The following is a 6,129-nucleotide window of genomic DNA, read 5'->3' on the forward strand; positions in this document are numbered from 1 at the left end:
GGAATCTGGGCCCCAAGGCTAACCTAAGGTTTTCAGGAAATTTCCTGGAGCCATGCTCCAGGCTTATTTATAGCACAACAGGCTCCACTGGATTGGTTGCTGTGCTGTGGTACTGCTATAAAAAAATGTGAAGAGCATGGATGAGCAAGGAAGACATAGAATGGTAAGCAAGGAAATGCTATCCTAAGATTAGAGGATGGTATTTGGAGGCAGAGAGTCTGTGAGTTGGGGCTTCCCTGAGGATGGTTGAAAACCTATTGGGTCATTCAAATTTGTGAGGTCCCATGTATTCCTAGAAGCTATGCAGATCATGGTGCAAAATATGAATACTTCTACTTTTGGACTGAATCTGAGGATTGATTTCAATCAGGGAGCATTGTATGGAAATGTCTTTATAGTCAGCACCAACATGCTTTCATGAACATGGAAGGCAAGTTGCAGAACATGGAGAGGTCCAGTTTGTTCAGTGCATTCAAGATCTTCTATTTTTTAATTTTATATACCTAAGTCCATTTAAATGAAGCAAACATTTAGACAGTATTTGGGAATTTGGACGTCATTCTTTCAAAACTACTTCCTGCTTGTAAGGGGCGCAGTCATCGAGGGATTCTAAGAAGATGCAGAAATCATGGCTGAAGTCTGTAAGGCTGCTTGGTCCAGCTGTTTTGAATTTAGGATCACCTGGTACTCTTTTTCAGGTGGTCTGGCTTGTTCAAACTACACATTAGTCTGGAAGGAATCCACAGCTTTTCATTTTCTGTGCAAACAAAAATAAAAATCCCTTTTTCCCCAGTAACTTGTCCTTAAACTTAAATTTCGGAGTCAAAGCATTTTTTTTTATTATTGAATTTATAATTTTACATGTCGATCCCAGTTCCGTCTCCCTCCCTTCTTTCCTTCTTCCCTCGCTCCCTCCCATTTACTCTCTCTGCCCTTTCACATGCACCCTAACCACCCTCCCATCTCATCCCCACAACCCAATTCAATGTTTAGGGAATGCCATCACGTTGGGGTCATGTAGATCTGACAGGTCATGTGAAGTAGGGACTAGGGCTTCTCTCCTGTCTCTAGGTTAAGGCACGTATCCCTCCATGGAGGATGTGTTCACAAAGTCCTTTTGTACACCAGGGATACATCCTGGCTCCACTGTCTGAGATCCTTTAGACTGCTCAGTCCTTCTGCCTGAGACCCATATTCAGGGGGGCCTTAGTGAGTTCCATGCTTCCTTCCCAGGTATCAGTCTGGTGGTCCTTTAGCTCCTCCCTGTTCAGGTAAGCTGTTTCTATGTGTTTCTGCAGTCTGGTGTTTCTGTCCTCTCCATCTGCATCTGGGTTGTAGTTTGACTCAGTGTTTATGTATGGGTGTTTTTGCTCCTGTTTCCAGCAGGCGTTAGTTGAGGGATCCATGGATAAGTTAGTTGTTGATCTCACTATCCGGGAAGGTCATTTATGGTAGCCCATCCATGGAAGCTCAAATTGTTAGTTGGCTGCACTCTTGTAGTTATCTAGACCTTTCTTTGTGTTTAGTTTTATGCTCAAAAAATATTGGCTCCCTCTTTTATGTTCTCTCTCTCTCTCTCTCTCCCTGTCTCTCTCCTGTTTTCTATTCCTAACTGGGCTCAATCTTCCTGGTTGCATGTGTTTTCCTTTCTTCCCTCTCATTTTCTCTTACTTCTCTCTCCCTTCTCTGCCCCCCACTTCCCCTGTGCTCTGGGGAAATTGTCCCTTCCCGGTTCTGTGACGGACTTTATATGAATCTCTTAGAATACACCACTGGTGGTGTGAATTACAGGCCGGTGATCCTTTGATCTAGGTCTAAAATCCATATATGAGTGAGTACATACTATGGTACTCTTTTTGTGATTGGGTTACCTCATTCAGGATGGTTTCTTCAAGTGCTATCCACTTGTCTGCAAATTTCAAGATACCATTATTTTTTTCTCCAGAGTAGTGTTCCATTGTGTAGATGTGCCACATCTTCATTATCCATTCTTCAATTGAGGGACATCTAGGTTGCTTCCAGGTTCTTCCTATTACAAATAGTGCTGCTATGAACCTAGTTGAACAGATGTCTTTGTTGCCTGGATGTGGATCATTTCGGTGTATGTCTAAGAGGGGGATGACCAGGTCCTGTGGTAAAGTAATTCCCATTTTCCTGAGGAACAGCCATACTGATCTCCAAAATGGCTGTATGAGTTTGGACTCCCACCAGCAGTTGATGAGTGTTCCCCTTTCTTTACATCCTTTGCATCATGAGTCATCATTGGTATTTCTAATTTTAGCCATCTGGCAGGAGTAAGATGGTATCTCAACGTTATTTTGATTTACATTTCCCATATAGCTAAGGATGTGGAGCACTTAATTAAGTGTCTTTCAGCTTTCTTGATTTCCTCTATTGGGAATTCTTTCTTCTGTTCTGTACCCATTTTTTAATAGGGTTATTTGGTGTTTTGTTGAATGGTTTCATGAGTTCTTTGTATATTTTGGAGATCACTACTTTGTCAGATATAGGATTGGTGAAAATCTTTTCCCAGTCTGTGGGCTTCCCTTTGGTCAAGTGGACTGTGTATTTTGCCTTACAGAAGTGTCTAAGTTTGAAGAGGTCCCATTTATTAATTGTTGCTCTCAGTGTCTGTGCCCCAGGAAGCGGTCTCCTATACCAATTTCTTCTAGAATACGTCAAACTTTCTCTTCTAAGAGGTTTTATGGGGCTGGATTGATGTTGAGGTCTTTGATCCACTTGGACTTGAATTTTCTGCATGGTGACAGACATGGGTCTATCTGCAGTCTTCTACACACCCCCATCCAATTGTGCCAGCACCATTTGTTGAAGATGCTGTCCTTGCCCCATTGTATAATTTAGCTGTTTTGTTGAAAATCAGGTGTTCATAGGTGTATGAGTTAATATAAGTATTTTATATTTGATTCCATTTGTCTACCTGTCTATTTTTATGCAATTACCAGGCTGTTTTCAGAACTATAGCTCTATAGTAGAGCTTAAAGTCAGGGATATTGATGCCTCCTGAAGTTCTTTTATTGTATAGGGTGGTTTTGGCTATCCAGGGTCTTTTGTTTTTGGATGTACAGTTGATTATTATCCTTTTAAGGTGAGTCAAGAATTGTGGTTGGATTTTAATGGGGATTGCATTGAATCTGTAGATTGCCATTTTTACTATGTTTATCATACCTATCGAAGAGCATAGGAGATCTTTCCATCTTCTGGTATCTTCTTTTTTCTTTACATCCACAAAGTTCTTATTATATAAGTCTTTTTTACTTGTTTGGTAAGCGTTACACCAAGATACTTTATGTTGCTTGGCGGCTACTGTAAAGGGTGATGTTTCTCTGATTTCTTTCTCTGTCTCTTTGTTGTCTGAAAAAAATTAGTGCTACTGATTTTTTTTTTTTTTTTGAGTTTATCTTGTATGCTGCTAGTTTGCTGAAGGTGTTTATCAGCTGTAGGAGTTCCCTGATAGATTTTATTGGGTTGCTTATGTAAACTAGCATATCTTCTGCAAATAGAGACAGTTTAACTTCCTCCTTTCCAATTTGGATCCCCTTGATCTCCTTTTGTTGTCTTATAGCATTAGCTAGAACTTCCAGTATGATATTGAAGAGGGGTATGGAGAGAGAGGGCAGTCTTGTCTTGTTCATGAGTTTAGAGGCTTAAGTTTCTCTCCATTCAGTTTGATGTTGGCTGTTGGTTTGCTGTATATTGTTCTTATTATGTTTAGGTATGTTCCTGTTATCGCTGACCTCTCCATGACTTTTATCATGAAGGGGTATTGAATTTTGTCGAAGGCTTTTTCAGCATCTAGGGAGATAATCATATGGTTTTTTTCTTTTCTCAGTTTGCTTCTATGGTGTCGTGTCCAACCTACCCCTTCCAAGGAAGACATGACTCAGGCAAGATTTTCTTCAAGCAGTTTATTCAGGATCCTTGAACAGCTTCTTCTTCTGACCCCAGGGAAACACCCACACAGGCTTAAATCCCCATGTGATTACCAACCCCAGTGAGCCACTTGGACCCTTCAGATAGGCTGCTCTTATAAAGAAACAAGCAAGCTGAACAGGTTAGCCAAATAAGGACTTGTTTACAATAGAGCGCTCACCATTGGGAAAGTGGAAGGCAGAAGCCAGCACCATCTTTAAGGCATGGGACTTTGCAGCTCTCTACAGTTCCCCATTTTTGTTTTATTAATGCAACAGGCAAGGGTAGTGTTCTGATCTCCAGTAACTTAGTGGACATTGTAATAACCCTGAATCCTGGTAGTCAGCCAAGTCAGTGGCACACCCGTCCAGTATCTTTTTTCCTGGAGGTGGGGCCTCAGACACCAACCCACATGCAACCATAATTGCCCTTCTCAGAGTTGCTTGCATCCAGAGCCAACTTGGAGTGCAGTGCTAAGCCATACAACCTGAGGTGGTTAAAGATTGTTCCATATTTTCTTCGAAATAAAGAATCAGACAGATAAACAGAACAGAAAAAACACATAGACAGCCGGCACAAAGACACACTGCGCGTTTTGGCGTAAAACTGAAACCAGTTACTGAGTTGGAGTCACAGAGGGTCTTAAGCCCCCCGGCCCCTCCAAAACCACGAATCTCTAGGACTTGTTGTGGGCCCCGAAAAATCGGGTGCCCCAGATCCCTGGACTGTCTCCCAGGGTGGCAGGTAGAAGCCCGAGCTCATCAGCTCCTTCTTAAGCCGCCTCCAGACACGAGTAGCAGATTACGGATCGCTGTGCAACAAGCAACAAGTAAAAGGCATATGAACAAGACCACAAAGAACAGAAATTAAGCGCTGGCCAGTTTACCTCCCGGTGGGTGTCAGTGTCAGTCTCTAGGGGGAAGGGTCTCCAATCTGGGTGGAACCTCCAATGAAAGACCACCATGAGACCCCAAGAGTTGGGAGCCTGTCAGGGGGGAAGGCCCTTGCCCCCCAAGAGAGGAGACCAGACCACTCCTGCAAGTGCAGGAGGTTATTTATTGTTTACACAGGTACCTGTGGACACTTCAGTCTTTCGGGGGACTGAGCGTGCCGAGGTTAAAACTCAGGCAGTTTATGTAGGGTTGGAGTGGCACGAAGCAGGCTTACAGAAGCAGAAGCATGGTTACAGGGACTTCATTGTTTCATCTAAATGTAGCAGTTGTAGTTAACCAAGGACAGTTGGGCACAAAGAATACAAAGAATTCAGTTATGACTATCTCAGCATACTGGACACTGTTCTGCTGACCTTGTTTTGGTCCAAGCTGCAGACCACAGCTATCTGGTTGCCGTTGGATGAGAGCAGCACCTGGTTCCCTCCTGTACTTTTCTCATAACTTGACCTTGTCAAATTAGCAAGAGCAATTTAAATAGGCAATAAGCATAGTGGGGGGGTCTTTCAGTATATTATACACCGTGGACAGTTCAAAACCACCTGTTCCGGGCGTCTGCTCTTGACGAATGGAATTTCTGTTGAAGAGTCCTTGCATTTACATGAAATTGCTGATGGAATTGCCTAGCCTGATCTAAAGATGAGCTGTAAAAAATACATTCCACCATTGTCCATTGATCAACAATGTAATTTCCTTCACTTAAGGGCCCAGGCAGGCAAACCCGTATGAGCTCTAATATGATGAATATGGAAGCATTTCTTTCTCAACCTAATTGATCTTTGTAACTCTTGTAAGAGTGAACAAACAACACTACTAATTTTAGTAGGGCCTGCTAATTCCAAAATTTTTACTGCATTCACCACATATGCTGAATCTGAGATCAAGTTAAATGCAAATTGGCAAATTTTGAATACTTCGACTACAATTTTCAATTCTACAATTTGAGGGGATCCTACCTGAAATTGACACAACACAGGAGGATTATTTGCAATCATATATGTCCCACAACCAGTTTTTGAACCATCAGTAAAAACATTTGTTTGGCACTCCACTAAGTGAGACTGAGGAAGTTACTTTTGGAAAAAATCACAGGATGTTCCTTTAAAAATGATATTAAATCATGTTTTTGATAATGATTATCTATTGTTCCTTCAAACCCACATTGCAATATGGCCCAATTATCGATAGTGCCACACAAGATCTTAACCTGGTGACAGTAGTAAAGCACCACAAGTAGCGCTGGGGGCAG

The sequence above is a fragment of the Phodopus roborovskii genome, unplaced genomic scaffold, assembly GCF_943737965.1.
Source record: "Phodopus roborovskii unplaced genomic scaffold, PHOROB, whole genome shotgun sequence".
NCBI classification, from domain to species: domain Eukaryota; kingdom Metazoa; phylum Chordata; class Mammalia; order Rodentia; family Cricetidae; genus Phodopus; species Phodopus roborovskii.